Here is a 20,734-nt window from a genome sequence, read left to right on the forward strand (position 1 = left end):
AAAATTACTCTGAAAAAAGACAAAGAAAAATTATATTTAATCCCTTTATTGATAAAAGGAATTTCAAGGTAAATCCATTCAACTCAATTCAGTCTGAGTCTCAATGCTTTTATTTTTTGTTTTGTGTATCCTTAAAAGGATAGTTCATTAACTTCTCACTAACCCCTTAAGTAAAATCATATAGATTATAGAAAGTTACTATCAGTGTGTCTGTTACGTGTGTGCGCATGCTGCAAAATGCTTCTGAACATGTATTTTCCTCTAATTCTAATTTTTTTTCACCTTTTAAATATAGAGATATATATTTTTGCCAAGATTGTGATCACTCATCTCTCTGAAGTGAAACGTTTTGGATAGATTTTGAAAAATTTCATAACAATGTACTGGGTATAGACTGTCAATACGTAGGTATAATTTTCTTTTATATACCATTCTGCAAAGTTATATACTTTGATCGTTCTGTGTCAATGTATAACAAAGTATTTATTCTATTTCCTAGTTTTAATTTTCTAATGTGACGTACTTTACATATACTCAAGTGTAAAGATCTTAAGTGCTTAGGTTAATAAGCTTTGTCACCCCAAATAAAATTGAAAAATAAATTCAATCATCCCAGTAAGTTCCCTTGTTCTCTTTATAGTTTCTGCCCTCAGGCAGACAAAATTTTTTCCTGGTTTCTGAGATGTTGAGTAATTTTTAATTTTTTAATAGTTCATACAGATGGAATTTTATGCATTCAGTTGACTTTTGAGGAACATGGATTTGAACTGTGGGTGTCCACATATTTATGAATGTTCTTCGGCCTCCCCCACCCCAGTGAAAGCAAGACTACCCCCTTCTCTTTCTCCTCCTCCTTAACCTACTCAATGTGAAGTTGATGAGGATTCAGGCATTTATGATGATCTACTTCCTAAATGAATAGTTAATATATTTTCTCCTCCTAATGATTTTCTTAATAACATTTTCATTTCTCCAGCTTACTTTATTGTAAAAATATAGCATATTTTTTCATAGCTATAACATAAAAATTATGTGTTAATCAACTATTTATGTTATCAGTAAGGCTTCTGATCAACAGTAGGCTATTAATACTCAAGTTTTTAGGGACTCGAAAGTTATATTCATATTTTTGACTGTGCAGAGGTTCAGTGCCCCCAACCCCATGCTGTTCAAGGCTGAACTGGGTGCGTCTGAGTATATACATGTATATACAACATTTTTGTCTAATTTATTTTGCTCAGCACGATAGTTCCCAGATCCATGTTTTAGAATATATGAATCAATAATTTATTAGTTATTAGATATGAGTATAGCTTTTTTATTCATTTTTAAAATGATTTTGACTATTTCTAGCTTTAGCCTTGATAGAATAAGGTGATTAAGAACATTTCTTTACATATTTTTGTAAGGAATATTTTCAATTCTTTTCGACAAGTAGAAAGGAGAGAAACTGCAGAATTAAAGATGCTTTTTTAATGTTTTAAGAAAATACCAAACCATAGTTCAATGTGGCTGTAATATTTTATGCTTGTGCAGAATGAATTATCAGTTATTTTGTTTTGAGAATTCTACAATGTGAAATAATTTATTTTTGTTTTATTTTAGATTTTTCTGATTAAAAATATTAAATGCCTTTTTATGTATACATATATGTGGTGTATATGATATTAAGGTATCATCTTTTGAGAAATATTTATTCATTGTTTGGCCAACTTTTAATTTGTTGAGTTTTCTTAATTGCAGATCAATAAGCATTTCTCAGGTATTAAAGATTAAATCTTATTTCAGATTTATGTATTGTAAATATCTTCTATTCCAGCTTGTTAATTGCCTATTTATTTTGAGTAATGTTTTTGGAGGTTATAAAATTTCAATTTTTATAAAATTCTATTTATTCTTTTCGAAGTGATTCATGATTTGTAGAATTAGTCTTTAAAAAATCTTTGCTTACTCTAAACATGTAAAATTACTTTTCTATATGTTATTCTAAAATTTTTAAGGCTTTGATTTAACACCTATGTCTGCTTTATTTAACACCTATGTCTGTTCAGAATTGGTTTCAATTGCTTAGTTTTTCTCCCCATTATGAATCACCTTTCACTGTATTTTTGCATGGCTGGTAATTTGTTTTAACGCCAGAGATTTAATTTGACTTTATTGAATGCTGGATACTTTTGTATTTCCCATGAATACTCTTCATATTTACTTTAGGATGCAGTTATGTTACTTGGGAAGTGTTTCATCTTTTCCAGTCTTGCATTTATGTTTTGTTAAATGGAGCCAGAATTGGGGTTCCAATATTTTCTTTCAGGCTTAAGATTGATCTCAAATTATTTGTCATGTATAGGGTTATATAGAGACTAAATTTTACTTTCTCTACATAGATGTCCAATTATCTAGTAAAATTTTTAGGAAGTATGTGCTTTCTTTGATAATTTATTGCCTCTGTTTTATCATCAACTGCTTCTTCATGGAGCCTGATATGGTTAGGCTTTTTGTCCCCACCCAAATCTCATCTTGAATTATAGTCCACATAATCTCAGTAAGCCCTACATGTCAAAGGAGAGACCAGATAGAGGGAACTGGATCATGGGGATGCTTTACCCCATGATAGTCTTGTGATAGTGAACGTGTTCTCATGAGATCTGATGGTTATATAAGGGGCTCTTCCCCCTTGCCTCCACACTTCTCCTTTCTGCTGTCTTGTGGAGAAGGTGCCTTGTTTCCCCTTCATCTTCTACTATGATTGTAAGATTCCTGAGGCTGCCCTAGCCATCCTGAACCATGAGTCAATTAAACCTCTTTCATTTTTAAATTACCCAGTCTCACACATTTCTTTATAGCAGTATAGAAATGGGCTAATGTAGAGCACTTGTTCATTTTATTGGAGAGTTTTGTTTAGATGTCAATATTTGGTTCTATAGAGGCTCACTGCTACTGAGGAGTCATTGTTACTAAACCATCTCAGTAAATAGAAGAAAGAGATACAAGAAAAATATTGCATGATCTCGGTAGCAGGGCGTGGAGGAAATGAGGAGATGGAGGTAAAAGTGTACAAAGCTACAGTTATGCAGGATGCATGAGTCTAGAGAGCTAATGTGTAGCATGAGTACTGTAATTAGTACTATTGTATCATAGATAGGACATTTGCTAAAGGAGGAAATTTTAGATACTTTTACCCTACCCACATAAAAGGTCTATGTGAGATATTGGATATATTCCCATGTTTGAATGTAGTAATCATTTCGCTATGTTCATGTATATCAAAACATCATGTGTACCTTAAATGTATACAGTAAAATCAAATATATATTGTATAGTTGAAATAAATATATGAGCCATATCTAATAACTTTATAATAAAACATTTTCCATCCATTATTACATAAGACATACTATTGCTATTTTAGTAATAAAGTCATTACTTACTTTATGTTTAATTACAGAATAAGAAGTACAAAAATAATTAGAAAGAATAAATAAGACCCAGAATTGGCTAGCATAATAGGGTGACTATAGTGAAAAATAACTTAATCATACATTTAAAAATAACTAAAAGAGTATAATTGAATCGTTTGCAATGCAAAGGATGAATGCTCGAGGTGATAGATACCCCGTTTACCCTCATGTGATTATTACGCATTGCATGCCTGTGCCAAAATATCTCATGTTGCTTATAAACATATACACATATTATATACACACCAAAAGTAAAAATTTTAAAAATTAAAAATAGATAAAATATAAATTTTAAAAAGAAAGAAACTATTATATGCAATATTGGTTAAGAACAGGTCCTTGGTGGAATGCCGACCAGATTTCAATTCCCGATGATTTTTACTAAATATATAAGCTTGATCTTGTTTTCCGCTTTTCAAAATCACCATTTGTTCAGATCTAAAATGAGCATTGCTATAATAATGATTTCTTTATTTAATAATAATTATACCATGAAAAAGTACAGATTCCAAAATAGTATTAACTCAGTAAATTTCAACTATTTCCATTGTTAATAATATAAAAACTTTGGTACACAGTTTTCATAAATATTTTGAAGAACAGGTGACTTTTTGGGAGATGATGCATATGCCTGGGCAAATTAACCACACTCCAAACATTATGCTTAGAAAACCAAAATCCAGATTCTCAACATGCATATTATGCTAATACTTCACACTTAAAATTGTTTTTACTACAGTCTTTCTACTTTACAAAAAAAAAAATGAAAGATATATTTTTGAACCATCTTGAACTCTACAATGCCAAACTAAAGACAGTTTAAAAGATTGGTGTGGCTGAAGTATTCTTTTTTTTTTTTTTTTTCTTTTTTTTTTTGAGACAGGGTCTCACTCTGTTGCTTAGGATGTAGTGAAGCAACCTTGACCTCTCAGGCTCAAGCAATCTTTCCAACTCAGTCTCCCAAATAGCTGATATTACAGACACACAGCACCATGTCTGGCTAATTTTTGTATTTTTTATTATTATTATTATACTTTAAGTTCTAGGGTACATGTGCATAGCGTGCAGGTTTGTTACGTATGTATACTTGTGCCATGTTGGTGTGCTGCACCCATCAACTTGTCAGCACCCATCAACTCGTCATTTACATCAGGTATAACTCCCAATGCAATCTCTCCCCCCTCCCCCCTCCCCATGATAGGCCCTGGTGTGTGATCTTTGTCTTCCCGAGTCCAAGTGATCTCATTGTTCAGTTCCCACCTATGAGTGAGAACATGCAGTGTTTGGTTTTCTGTTCTTGCGATAGTTTGCTGAGAATGACGGTTTTCAGCTGCATCAATGTCCCTACAAAGGACACAAACTTATCCTTTTTTATGGCTGCATAGTATTCCGTGGTGTATATGTGCCATGTTTTCTTAATCCAGTCTGTAACTGATGGACATTTGGGTTGATTCCAAGTCTTTGCTATTGTGAATAGTGCCACAATAAACATACGTGTGCATGTGTCTTTATAGCAGCATGATTTATAATCCTTTGGGTATATACCCAGTAATGGGATGGCTGGGTCATATGGTACATCTAGTTCTAGATCCTTGAGGAATCGCCATACTGTTTTCCATAATGGTTGAACTAGTTTACAATCCCACCAACAATGTAAAAGTGTTCCTATTTCTCCACATCCTCTCCAGCACCTGTTGTTTCCTGACTTTTGAATGATTGCCATTCTAACTGGTGTGAGATGGTATCTCATTGTGGTTTTGATTTGCATTTCTCTGATGGCCAGTGATGATGAGCATTTTTTCATGTGTCTGTTGACTGTATGCATGTCTGCTTTTGCGAAATGTCTGTTCATATCCTTTGCCCACTTTTTGCTGGGATTGTTTGTTTCTTGTAAATTTGTTTGAGTTCTTTGTAGGTTCTGGATATCAGCCCTTTGTCAGATGAGTAGATTGTAAAACTTTTCTCCCATTCTGTAGGTTGCCTGTTCACTCTGATGGTAGTTTCTTTTGCTGTGCAGAAGCTCTTTAGTTTAATTAGATCCCATTTGTCAATTTTGGCTTTTGTTGCCATTGCTTTTGGTGTTTTAGACATGAAGTCCTTGCCTATGCCTATGTCCTGAATGGTACTACCTAGGTTTTCTTCTAGGGTTTTTATGGTATTAGGTCTAACATTTAAGTCTCTAATCGATCTTGAATTAACGTTCATATAAGGAGTAAGGAAAGGATCCAGTTTCAGCTTTCTACTTATGGCTAGCCAATTTTTAATAGAGATAGATTTTGCCATGTTGCCCAGGCTGGTATTGAATTCTTGGACTCAAGCAATCTGCCTGCTTTGACCTCCTAAAATGCTGGGATTACAGGTGTGAGTCACCATACCTCGCCTGAATTAATATTTATTTAAGGCACTGTGTCTCTGCACTTTGATGTTGTTTATTTTCTTGTCTTATATCTATTACTTTTAAAATGAAATATGATGCTAACAATAGTCTTTCATTCATACTGATATTCTGAATTGAAGGTATTGGGGCATAAGTGTGACAATAACTGATCTAATTAATTCCTAATCAATCTGCTCAATTCTAGCTTCTCAATTTTACTCCTCACATATCTTCCTCTGATGTATTCATACTGCAAGTACCAGTTTCAAATTCTCATTTCTTCTCAACTAAAACACTTCAATGTTGATAAGGTGACTTATGTGACATATTGTCCAATATAGTCCTTATTTATGCCTGCTGTCCCAATATCCAATATGGTTTAGCATTTATCTCAGACAAAAGTAATCTGAAGTGTTCAATTATGTAGTCACCCTAGTACTAGGGAATTGGTGTAGATATTTTAGAGGAGAAGAAGAGACAACTAGTAATAGGGTGATTGGGTAGCTGTAAATGAGAAGATTAAAAGATAAGTTAGGCTTTTGGAATGAGTTCCAGGATGTTGGTACTTTTTTTTTTGAGATAAAAAAATGCAAGACATTGAATATTTTTTGGAAAATTGTGGGAATGATGACTCTGCTTCAGTCATTTGAACCAGCTTTGTGTGTATGTGTGTGTGTGTGTGTGTGTGTGTGTGTGTGTAATGTCCATGTAGTCTTATCCAGAATGTAGAGCATATAAAAGCCATAAGAAAGTAAGAATAGAAATGTGGAAGCTTTGGCAGTTGGTAAGAACAGCAGATAGCAATTATAAGAGAACTGAAAACAAAATATTTTCAATAATAATATAGTAAATAATATGTGTATTACACACATTCTATGCTACAGGTTTCTATCTTGTTTAATCCCCATAATAATTCTATGAAGTGGAAACTATTATTTTTCCATTTTGCAAATAAAAATTTATGCAGCAGGTTAAGAGGAAATAAAATGTTACCTGAAAATATTTTTAATGCATTTGGGTTATATGATTTAAAACAAAAACTTATTTTTCAATTTCTACAAGTCAAATATGTTTATTTCCTTATAAATGTTTATGGAGGTTTACAATACACTTTAGACTCCTAACAACAGGAAAAATCAGTAGTCAAAGATGAGTAAACTAATTTCACTTCAAATTCTGCAGTTGATATTTTATCAGAATTCACATTCTATTATAATATGACTGTAGGAATTATCCTGATAATTCACAAAAAAATGCTTTTGCCAAATAATCATATATAATTTTTCCATATTGAAGAGTAATTTCAGTAATTGGATAGAATGATATTATTTTATTCAAGTAACTTGCTTTTAGAAGGATGATCAAAATAAACTACCCTTCTTCCAAAAAGATATGCTTTATTATTTAAACTTACTGTAAATTTATTTTAAACTAGTCACTGATATAATGGTAAATGTGTTAGTAATGAAAATGAACACACTGAATGGTTCCTTTGAAGCTTAAGTTTTTGTAAATATTTAGGGAAAAGAGAACACAATTTGGAAAGCAGAAAGTAAGGGTCAAAATTTTCACTATCCACTATGGTAGTCACATGCAGCTGCTGTGCACTTGAACTGTGGCTGGTCTGAAGTAAGATATGCTGTTAACATAAAATATATGCTGATGTGAAAAATGATTATAAATATCTTGATGAGCTTTACATTTATTTACTGTTGAAATGACAATTTGGATATAAAATTAACTTTACCTGTTATACTTTTTAAGGAACCTGCTAAAAATTTAAAATTGCATGTGTGGTTTGTATTTGTGGCTCATTTTATGTTCTACTGGACAGCGTTTATCTAAATAGTAGGTATAGATGTAGAAAGTAACCATAAGAGGAAGGCAAAGTACATCTTAGAATCACACTCTGCATTCATTTACAAGAGAGATAACAAATATATGACCTAATTGTAAATTTTAGAAAGAGGAATTAAATTTGCTGACTCATGTAAATACACTAAGGAAAGAAATCTCCCAGTTTAACAAGTGAGAATAAATATGTCTGGAGTGACAAAGTTTTCTGTAATTGGTCTCAATTACAATATGGCAAAGGGGAAAGAAGAAAACAATATCAACATATCAGATGACGGTGAAATATATTGACTATATTTAATTAGTATGAATCACCATCCCTTATTCTAGAACACCAAGCATTAGGCTTCAATTGTTTTTTAAAAAAATATTTTTATTTTTGATGTACTCAAAAATTTACTTATGCCAGTACATGAGGCATTTATTTATTTGGGGTAGTTTTAAGCAGAAATCAATGTATTGATGTGTAATAAAATTTATCCAAGTTCAAGGCATTCAATAATTTCTGTAGGAATTAAAAATTGTATGGATCTAGTATCAGTATAAAAAATTGTGTTTAATAAAATTATTCATATCTTTATTATTGAGAAACCAGATTCTCAAAAACATAAAAATAATAATTTTCTTTTTCTTTATATTAAGATAGATCTCTTAGAAAATACAATCAGGATGCAAAGGCTTGATAGTTTTATTTAGTACACAATGGTAATATCTGAGCAGGTTCTGACAAAATAAAAATGCTAAAATATAATCAGTTTATATTTTGAGTCGTGCTTTTAGAGATGTATTTGCTGGAAATCAGTCTTCTGACTGTCCATAACAACACATATTTTCTCCCTGGGGCCACTACAATTTATTTGATTTACAGCAATCATCATGTAGTAATTTGAGTTTTTCAAAGTGTTCACTGTTGTAAACGTGTGATCATTTGAGCATTACAAATTTAAATACAATTAGTTTATAAGTAACATAACAGGATATTAAAACATTGAAAATTTTGTTCTGCATGCCATATTCCTCATGTATAAAAGGAATATTTTTTCTAAATTCGATTTTAAAGAAAACATCGCTCTCTGATCCTATCTGTAAACACAAAGTCTTACCCAGCCCTTTCCCTTACAAATGAAAGCAGCATGCAATTCAGCTAATATATATTAATCGTATTCATATTTATTAAAACTCTATTGTTTTGCATCAAGCACAACAATGCCACCTACAAAGGAAAAAAATCCGTGATAGCTAAGTTACTCTCAGAGCACTACCCTAGACTATTTACAGAAAAGAGTGAAAGAAAGAAGTAAAAAAAGAAAGGGAAAGGAAGAAAACAATATAAACTACTTGTTCCAAGTAAATTAAAGAAAAAAAGCTTTCATTAACTTTTAGAATAAGCACTTCAAAATAATTTAAAAATAATTCAACAACTGCTGCCTTAAGCACAGCTATAAAAGCTGTTGCTGAAAAATAGAAACAGCTGGCAATTCTATGTATTGGAAAACAAAGGCAATCAATTGAAAACACTAATTTCACTAGGAGTAAATTAACAAAATTCCAAAAATAGTTCATTTTCTATTAGGGTGATTCATCATAGTCCTTGTGTACAATTTTGGGAAAAAATCTTTTCAGATCATAAAAAAATGGTAATATGAATTTAGGATCTGGAAGATGTTTTCAGGCCATTAACTCACAAAACTTTAGTGTTCAGAAGCACATTTTTGTTGTGTTTATTTTTGTAAGATAAAAAATACCATATTAGCAAGTTTTTAATGTTTGACATTTGTCTTTAAAAAGTGGCTATTGAAGATAAAATTTTCCAAAGCCTGAGAAAAATTGCTTCATCTTTTTAATTACCTATTGTTTATTTGATTATAAAGTTTGTCATTCATATTGATCAAGATCTATTTCTAGGCTAATATTTTACCTGAGGAAAGTGTTATGGTAATTTATGGTAATTTAACTCACTGTTAAAATGTTAAATTAGGCCAGGCGTGGTGGCTCACGCCTGTAATTCTAGCATTTGGGAGGCCAAGGTGGGCAGATCAGTTGAGGTCAGGAGTCTGAGACCAGCCCAGCAAATATGGCAAACCCAGTGTCTACTAAAAATACAAATGTTAGCTGGGCATGGTGATGGGCACCTGTCATTACAGCTACTTGGAAAGCTGAAGCAGGAGAATCACGGAGGTTTCAGTGAGAGGAGATCACACTGCGGCACTCCAGCCTGAGCAACAGAGCGAAACCCTGTCTAAAACAAACAAACAAAACAGTGAATTATTTCTTTTCTGCTACTTGTCACATTCCTCCCTCCATTCTCCACACTACTTTGATCACACTGAGGACCTCCTCCCTTCAACATCCAGATGATCAGAACCTTTAGGATTAACACCACAGGGTGTGTGTTGGGGTGCTAGTGATGTATAATGCACTCACTGTGACTGGTTTGTGATGGTATCATACAAGTTTTAAAAGTTTTGAATAAAATTGCATATTTGAATGAGTGGGTTATGTCGCTGTCTGCACCAGTTTTGACATCTCTATATGCATACTTTCAGAAATGCTCACTTGTTTAAATGGCAATAATTTAGCATTACAGAAGTATAGGTCTTCATGAGTTAATAAGTAAATAATTGTGTTACATAACTATTTGGCCTTAAAGAATAATTCTTCTATTTATTCACATAGTTTCTGAGCACCTATGTGCCAAATGCTGTACTTGTTAGATAGAATACAATGTTGAATAATCAAGACATTTTTATTATAAAACATATTATATTTCATTTCTCCCTTCAAATAAGCTTTTCAAAGTGCCATAATCACAAATATGTAGCAGATTATATAAATATGTCATGTGTTTTTTACCAGTGTCTTTTTCTTTTTAAAATGTATTAGCTAAATAAGCAATAATGAATTACTGCCTGCCTGATATTGAATACAATATTATGAATATATCAAAAAGGATTGTTTGCTTCTGTTCGAAATGGGCTTTTCTGTACACGTGAAATATATATACACACACACACACAAAAAAAAAAAAAAAAACAACAACATTGAATGGCTTGTAGTAGGCAATTAATGACTGAAGACTATAATTACTATTCAAGTTGTGTCATACTTAACATGTTCCTTTAGTTAACCTGCACCAAAGAAAACAGTTTCTCTTATTTTTTTGCCTTGAAATACCTTCCAAGGTTCAAACAGTGCCTCCAATTTTACAATTCTACAATTTTGTATATATGACATTGTTCAGATTATGTATATTGTTCTTGTGTTTATTATGCATCAGCAACTTTGCACAGTAATTCACTCACAGAAATGATATAAAAATTTAATTGAAATTAATTGAAAGATACAACATATTCACATCTCCAGACTTATTCTAAAAGCCTACACATTCTTTAGTTTTGAATGTGATCATGTTACACATGCGTATAAAATGTAGGAAATTATCAATTTATTTATACTGTTAGCCAAACTTACTTTGGGAAATTATCTGAATTGTCTACACCGATCAACATTAAAAGAAAACCATTTTCTGCAACAGTCCTTAAATGAACTTGTTTGATAAGAGTTACAACTTTGCATATTCCTTAATGTTAATCCTAGATTTAGATATCTTCTCCATCACTTTCATTACTTTGTTCATATATTCATTGAGCAAATATTTTTAGTACGTTATAAACAATAGGCATTACATTTTTGAACTACAGTGGCAAATTCAAGCTTCTTCCCTATTGGCATGGGAGAATTGAAGAGGAAACAAGCATTACATGTAGAACATAGTGAAAGTGCTATGAATAAAAATAAATAAAAGAACAGAATAGGATGTACCAGGTGTGTGAACAGAAGATATTATAGGTAGAAGAAACATCAGGTGCCAGTGCCCTGAGGAACAGCAAGTAGACCAGGCTGTGGATCACAGAAGTATTGAGGGGAGTGAAGGGCAGAGTCAGAAAGGTAACAGGTATTGGTTATGATGGGTACATATGGGCTTCTGTCCATTGTATTGATTGGTAAGAAAACACACTGAAGAAGGGGAATTTAAAAGATTAATAGCAGGAAATAAATTTGTAAAATGTTATGTAGCTGCTGTGTTTAAAACAGAAATGCAGGGTCAGAATTTGGGAGAAGATTTAGAACGCAAATGGAAGAATAATCCAGGTGAGAAATGGTGGTTTGGACCAAGATAGCAAATATGACAGTGTTAAGAGGTGGTGGAATTATTAATCCATTTTCAAAGTAAAGCAAATAGGTTACTTGCAAATTGAATTTGAGTGAGAGAAAAGGGAAACATTCAAGGATGAGTCCAAGTTTTGGTATCAGAAATTAAAATTGGGAAGTAGTCTATAATTGAAATCACACTGGATGGAAAAGAAACAGTTTTTGAGATATGAAAGCAACCCATTTTGGGGTATGTTAATTTTCTAACTTCTGTTAGACACCTAAATGAAGATACCAAATAAATAGTTGAATATATCAGTCTAGAGTTCAAAAAGTAGTTATCAGCCAGTGATACAAAGTCTATGAACATTAGCTGGGATGATTCTAAAGCAATGGAATTATATGAGATCACCAAAACGTTGCATGCAGATGATTAAGAGAAGAGATTCAATTACTAAACCTTGTAGTCCTTGAATATGAAGTGGTCAAAGTAATGCAGAAACACCAGCAAAGCAGAATTGAAGAGAGAAGGCAGTCAAATAGATGACCTAGAGGCCAAGTGGAAAAACAGAAACCCATCAAAGAGAAGCAAATGATCAACTATGTTTAATATTCTGTCAACTGCAATAAAGATAGAGTGTTTGGCAATGTGGAAGCCACTAATGTTTTTATATAGCAATTTCAAAAGAACAGTTGTAGAAAAACCATTCATTGGAATAGTCTTGACTTAGAATGGCAAGAGAGGAATTGAGGACATACAATAATATTTTTGTATGATAGGATTTGAAATAAAGGTAATAAATGTGGTGGTTGATTACAGAGAAAATTAAGAAAGGTGATAATTTTGAAAAATAATTTGAAAAATGTAAGCAAATTTGAATGCTATTAGGAATGTTCTAGTAGGCAGGAAAAAATCTGATGATGTAGGAAAAAGATAGGAGAGATAGTAATATTGATAGATCTATGTCCTTGAGTAGGAATAAAAGGATGGAATAATGAGCACAAGAAGAAACAGGTTTTAGATAGGAGCCCAGACAGATTGTTGTTGGTAGCAGAAGGAAATATTGAGTATCTGGGCAAAGTTTCTGATACACGCGTACTGTGCTGATGGCGTTGTATTAAAGTACTCTTCCACCAGCTCGTAAGTTTTTAGTCAAATAAGAAGAAAATGGTCAGTTGAGAATGACAACGACAATGGGGGTACGACTGGAAGATGTGACAAAAGAAAAATTAATAAAGTTACTTCTAGAAGTGTGTGAGAGTCAATGGACCACTAAACTGAAATAAGATTACCTGGCATCACTATGAGCATGATTTAATGAAATGATCATTGATTTAAAGTAAGCCCTGTATGGTGGTGTTTTTCTGTTGTCACATTCAGCTTTCCCAGGATAGGCTTAAAGTAGGGAAAGGGGCTGATTTACTGACATTTGCAGTTTTGCAGTCATACAGAAAAGTGCCAAGGGGCTAAAATTAGATGCAATAGAGTCATTACAATACTATAAGATGAACAGAAAGAGGGTTGATGAGTTGAGGGAACAGCATGGGTAGTAAAGGTGTAGACTCAGTAGACTGTTGATGTAATGTAAGAGAAATGGTGAACCATAAAATCAAGAAGTCCTGATAGAGAATGGGAGGACCCAGTAGAATACTTATTTCAATTAATTAATGAGCATGAATTTTGTTCTCAAATAAAACTTGGCAACTTACTAAAAATCAGTACTCAATTCTCTCATATGTAAAACAGAGAAAATAAATTTATCTGTAAGACTTATTACGAGGAATACTTGAGATAATCCAGGTAATATGCTTAAGCCTGTGTCTATATATGGTAATTATTGTGGAAGTGTTGCTAATATTATTGGTACTATATTTGACTACACTGCTATTGATCAGGACGTAAAACAACATTGATCTCCGTTTTAATAAGGATATCTTAGATTCATAGGCTGAATTGTAATCCATACCTTAAGGGTAAAAACTGTTAATTTTAAATATTTCTTGTATTTTATTTTTCATATTTTCATGAACATAGAATACTAATAATGCAAAATTTGAAAAAATTGTGTAGAAATAGATGATGTTACAAATAAAACCATCATTGAACTATTATGACAGGTTAGTTTTATTGCATTCAAAGAAAAAATTCCATAAACAATTGCTAAGTATTAATTAAATATATATACCATATTTAATACTGGGCTAGATGTAATTTAAAAAAAATAAAATATATGTACTTTAATATCTTAAAAAGTTTATGACATACTTGGGGAGAAATATATCCACACATGAATGAAATGAAAATATAATCAATCATACATATTTAAATAAATTATGTGGGAAGTATTTTAAATCCACTGTTTCTTCTCATTAACTTTTTCTGGTGAAGATATTAATTATTTTTAATGCTCTTGTTTTATCCTTTCGGAAATGACAGTTTAAATTGAACAATTTCCAGGTACTATTCATTTTCAAATAGGAAAATAACAGAAATTTACTTTCAATCATATTAAGCAAACCTACTCTTTTTTTCTAGAGAAAACGTATTTGTAGTTGTAAAAGTCAAAACAATGCTAGAGAATAACCTTCAAAATATTTATCAGATTTCCCAAAGGGAAAAATTGCAACTATACTGTTTTTGGCTGATCCTAGAACACCCTGCCCACTACTCAATATTGATTGTTAAAATATAATTAATCTAGCAATATTTCCAAACTTTTTCAATATCTGAGGCAATTCATTCTCAATAAAGCATTTTAAGTTACAAAAATGGAGAAGATGGAGATGAATTGAAATATTTATTTTATAGTATTTGTGATGACTAGATGACTATAGAAAAACATTAATGTTTCACATCACATTTTTTGGCAATATTATGAGGTTTTTGCAATCTTTCTTATGAAGCTAGTGAGTCATCATCTATACATTTTTCTCTGTAATTTAATAAATGTTTAGAACTCAAGCCATCTCTTGTGCAACTTCTTTTGCCAAAGAAGTATGGGAAATTAGCTGATTAAGCTCCAAAAAGTTTCTGAAGTTTATGTTTAAGACCCAAATTTTATAAGCATTAATTTATCTAGGTTATCAATGAGAGCAGTTATTTAGCAATCTGATTTATTTTTTATTAGAATGTAAACCAAAATATTGTATGGTGAATTTATTAGTTTAGTGGTACAGATAACAGATAACACATATTGTCTATTTTTTCTTAGTTGGAGAGTTTGGGTCATGACCCCTACATAGCCTATTAAATACTCACAAGAAAAACCCTAGGCAGATTAAAATGTAGACATTTAGTCATTTTTCTGAGGAAAATATAAGACATTTAGTATGACTTGTAAGAAAAAATTTTGAGAAGGACTTGAGATCAAACAATTTTATTTATTAAAACTCAATTTCACTTTCTACTCCTTTCCTCTTTACAACCTAGCACAGTGCCTGCCCCATTTTGGTCCGTGAGTACTTGCTCTGTATCTCAACAAAGATGGTTAGTGGAGGCAAATGCCTGCAAAGTATCTCAACTAATTATAAACATTCCTACAATTTTGGCATAAAGCATTGATATATACATTTTGCTAGAGGCTGGAAAGTTTTCAGAGAAAAAGGAAGATTGAATTCTTTAAACTTTATTTCTCCTTCATATCCAGCCTAGGCTCCAATGGTGATGGTGGATTCGCAACACAGCAGAACATTAGCCCAACTACATTAGCCACATTATTTCAGCCAGCATTCTCAAGTGCTCATACCTACCTACATATTTCCATTCTTGGTGTATTTTTGTTCGGATGAATTTAACTCACTCAGATATTTGCCTTAAAATTACAATACTTAATCTTATAAAGCCAGGATTTTTTTTTTTTTGAGTACGAAAATCCAAACTATAGAGACAAGGAAAGGTTACTGGTTGGCAGGGGTTTCAGCCTGTGGGGAAGGGACAATTAGGTGTGTAGCAGAGGGGACTTTTACAAAGTGAAACCATTTTTATGATACTACAGTGGTTATTCACATGTTTATCAAAATCCATAGAACTATAGAACACACAGAGGTAACTCTAATGTAAACTATGGGCTTGTTAGCAATAAATTATAAATAATGTGTTATCAATTGTAACACACGTACTACAGCAAGGCGTAAAGTTAATAACAGGAGAAACTGTGATTGGGGGAAGGGTGAAGAGGGGATATTTTGGAATTGTCTGCAAATTTTGCTTAATAATTTTATAACCCTAAAACTGTTTTATAAATAAACCCTACTTAAAAAAAAGAAGACACTGGCTTGGTACTAACATAATCTCATTATTTTACATTTGTAGAAATTTCATCTTAAGTGGTTTCAAGCAGCATACAGTATCACTAAATTATATGAAAAATCAGAAAACAGAATCATACATTGATACCGTATTTACAGAATTCATTGAAAGAATAAGTAATAAGCAGTAAATAATAATATTTATAGCTACTATAAGATAAATTAAATTCTACAATATTTAATATAGTAGATTATATAGAAAAAATAGCATATAATAAGTGGTAAATATGATAAACAATAAGATAAAACCGTTTAACAATTTCAAAAATGCAAGGATGATTTAATGTTTGAAAAACCTTAATATAAGTTAATATTTGTATAGATTAATATACTACAAGCCATAGGGTGATCTGAATAAAAATATAAAATCTTTTAAAAACTTATAATAAAATGAGACTATCTCAATATAATTAAAATAATTAAAAACATATATCTTGATGTAAAACCTAATATTTTGCCTAATAGTTATATAATCAAATGTCCCCATTAAAGTAAGGAGTTCGATCATGAGTCCATCACACCTATTAGCTACATTGATATGGTAGTATACACTAACACAGTAATATAAAATATTATAGTAAAGAAATTATAAAAATTCTTGTTATGTATGGTTGATATCATTGTATGCTCACAAACTATAAGAAAATAAAGCAATAGCTGTATGAGGAATAAGTCAAGGGACCAGTTAGAAATTATCATAAGAAAATAAAGAGAAATATTTTGATGTAAATTTACCTTATATGAGAAAAGTTTTAAATCTTTACTAATTCACATAAGAGTCTATGTTAATTAATTGCAAATCATATTTTATTCCTAGCCAAGACACATACATTTTCCAAATATATTATCTACAAATTTGTAAACACATCCACTGTAATTAAAGTTCCTAATACAATTTGTAAAATATTTTCGTGACCTTAAACAAATAGTCTAAACTCTTACTTAAAAAATACTCATGTGAGGGTGATACAAAAAAAGGTAAAAAGTGACATTTGTGGAAAACTTTTTATATCTGATATTGAACCTTAGTGAGGTCTTAACAATTAAAACAGTGTGATGCCAGTATAGGAACAAAGGAATGTTATCAGCTTGGCAGAAGATAATAAAATATCTGAGGGACCACAGTTTAAGAGATAATATTCTCTATTATTTACTTAAACTGTCTGGAATTGGGCAGTTTTGTATTATTATTATTATTATTTTTTTCCAGTAGCTCTGAATCTGTGTCTCCTCATTACAAGACGCCTTCCAGGGTAACAGACAAGTCCTAAACAACAGCAAACCATGAGGAAAGGAATCGGTGAGTGGAAAGAAAATATTCTTCCTGCAGTCATCTCTAATGTGGAGAAAGGCAATATTCTTTCAATATGTCATTTACCAGAAGTGGGTTTACATGCTTACCCCTTGTCTAAACACTAGCAAAATGGTGGGATTACAGTGACTGATGTAGGCCTATTCAGTTTCATCCCCTGATCTCTCCTCACACATCTGTTTAGTAGACATAGCTGAGATAATGTTAACAATATCAAGAGCCAATGATGGATATCAAATAGGCCAGTCACACTCTGTGCCTACATTTCAATCAATGGATCAGAATTGAGAGTATGGAGACATTTACTATAATATTTCATTAAAATATATTTTTTAATCAAGGGAGTAAGGAATGAATTATTCAATAACTGGTATTGGGGTAATTGCTCATATCATTTGGAACAACAATTTTAAAAAATTATATTATTCATTATAATTCATAATAAAAGAAATGTCAAATTAAATACTAATTCCAAAGTAGACTTTAGAACAATAAAATGAGTAAAACAAGATAGTAAAAATATGTTTTAAACTTTTAACTGGAGAGGGTTATTATGAAAGGACCATAAAATCTTGTTTTTATTTAATTAATTGGTTTATTCATTTATTTATTATATTTAATTTTAAATAAATTTTAATGGAACACCTCATGAATTTGTATGTCATCCTTGTGCAAGGGCCATGCTAATCTTCTGTGTATCATTCCAATTTTAATATATGTGCCAGCCAAGTGAGGAATAATCGTAAAATCTTAGTAAGAAATAACAATTCCTGCGAATATTTGACAATTTAAAATTATTTTAAAACAAAGGGAAAAAGTCATTAAAATAAAGACTAGATTTATTAAATGCTACATCTGTGCGAGAAAATGAATGTATATTAGCTCATGTAATCAACACCGACAATCTAATCAGATACTTCTACTGCAGTAGTTTTCTCTATGTACATAGAAAAACAGATACACAGGGGGTTAAGAAATAGCGTAAGGACATGGAGTAAGTGGAAGAGTTAATATGAGTTCATATAAAAATTGCATACTCTTTTCCATTAGAAATTACTTTCACTAGGAATTATACTAAAAACAAAATCAGACTGCAAAAATATGGGTGCACAAGAGTATTTACTCATAATACATTTTAGAATAACACTATTTGGAAACTGCATAAATGTACATCATCAGGATTGGATAAGTTAATGTGATATATCTACAGTAGGAAAATGGGGAGAATAGAAGACAACTAAAATAGTTGAGTGCTGGGGATGAGAACATGGAAACTGGGAAGAAATGAAGCAAGAGATTCATTTCATTTCATTTCATTTTTTATTTTTATGTTTGCCCTAAACTATGGATTGCCATTTAAGTTTAAAGATTACATATTTTGCTTTATAATAAATTTAATTATTTTGCTTAAAGTCACTGCATTGCATGAATCTTAGCCAATTTATGTAAATTGTTATGTGTGTATAAAAAGATGTCTACAAGAAAAATCATAGAAATACTAGCAGTGATTTATTTATGGATGAGATTTCAGGTGGTATGTATTTCTTTATGTTTTCCATATTATTGGAATTGCTTTATATTGATGCATATCAATATTTATAAATATGTATGTATTTAATTTTAAAATATAAAACATGACTTATTGTTTCAGAACATGAAAGAAGGGCATGCAATATCACATACATTAGATTCAATAAGAAAATGAATTAAGTTGACATTTAAATAAGTTTATCACAAACCTAAGGTTGTGTTACAAATTGATGTATGTAATTTATTTTTTTTATTGTATGAGGTGCATTGTAAGAAAATATACAGGGAATTAATTTTTTAAAAAACTAAATCTAATAAGAACTGAGCTGTTCTGCTAAAGGAAAATAATTGTACATTTATAAATCTCACATTTAAATTTAAATCAGTCAAAATATTAATCTGCCATAACTTATCCTGCATCTGATATAGTCTTGAGTGTTATTTGTTATAACTTAAGCATAAAATGCTGGCATATAAATTTTGATTTTTAACTATGTTTACTATAAAATACAATAATAAATGAAGTCTATCTTGAATTCACTGAGGTATTAATTAATTAATTAGAATATATACTGAATTCATAATATATGTCAGGCATGATATTAAATGTGAAATTTTAGGATGGGTACAGTGGCTCACCCCTGTAATCCTAGCAATAAGGTAAGCCGAGGTAGGCGGATCAGCTGAGCTCAGGAGTTGAGACAAGCCTGGCCAACATGCAGAAACTTGTCTCTACTAAAAATACAAAAATTAGCCAAGTGTGGTGGCACACACTCATAATCTCACCTAATTGGGAGGCTGAGGCAGGAGAATCACTTGAACCCGGGAGGCGGAGGTGCAATGAGCTGAGATTGTGCCACTGCACTCCAGCCTAGGTGACAGAGCGAGAGTCTCAGAAACAAACAAAAAAGTGAAATTTTAAATATACAAGGTCCCTGCTTCTACTTACATTCATCAAATATGCTTGTGTTTTACTCAGTTCAAACTGTTATAACATAAATACTATAATCTGGGTGGCTTAAACAACAGATATTAATTCCACACAGTTCTCAAGGCTGATAAGTCAAATTTCAAGGTGTTGGTGGGTGTCTGGCAGGGTTTCATTCGACTTACACCATCTTGTGTTAGCCTCACGTGGTGGAGAGAGGAACTCTGGACTCTCTTTTTGTATACCAATCCCTTTAGGGAGGCTGTATCCTAGTGGTCTCATGTAAACCTAATTTTCTGCCAAAGGTACTATTTCCTGAAACCAGCTTATTAGAGGTTAGAGTTTCAACTTATGAATTTGTGGGGGACACAAATACACAGTCTATTATTGTTTGCTAATGAATGCATAATTGAAATTGAGAAGGCAATTCCATAGGAAAGGAATACAATCCCAAGGGTGTTCGATTTAGAGACATGGTGAAAACCCTGATTTAGACTGTGAAGCAAGGAAAAATATTCTGAGGGAATTACTACTGAATTACATTACCTAGGGTAATTATAATATAGGTGTATGAAAAATGTAAGAATTAAGGAAAGAGAAAAGAAACATGAAAGGTGGCTAGACAGTCAAGAACAGGTTTATTTTAAAGAAATAAACCTGAGAGGGGCTCCTGGCCGAGATTGGTCAGAGGTACACTCTCTTACAGATTAAGAATTTTTAAAGGCCGGGCGCGGTGGCTCAAGCCTGTAATCCCAGCACTTTGGGAGGCCGAGACGGGTGGATCACAAGGTCAGGAGATCGAGACCATCCTGGCT

Source organism: Colobus angolensis, unplaced genomic scaffold (assembly GCF_000951035.1).
Source record: "Colobus angolensis palliatus isolate OR3802 unplaced genomic scaffold, Cang.pa_1.0 Scaffold71, whole genome shotgun sequence".
Classification (NCBI taxonomy): domain Eukaryota; kingdom Metazoa; phylum Chordata; class Mammalia; order Primates; family Cercopithecidae; genus Colobus; species Colobus angolensis.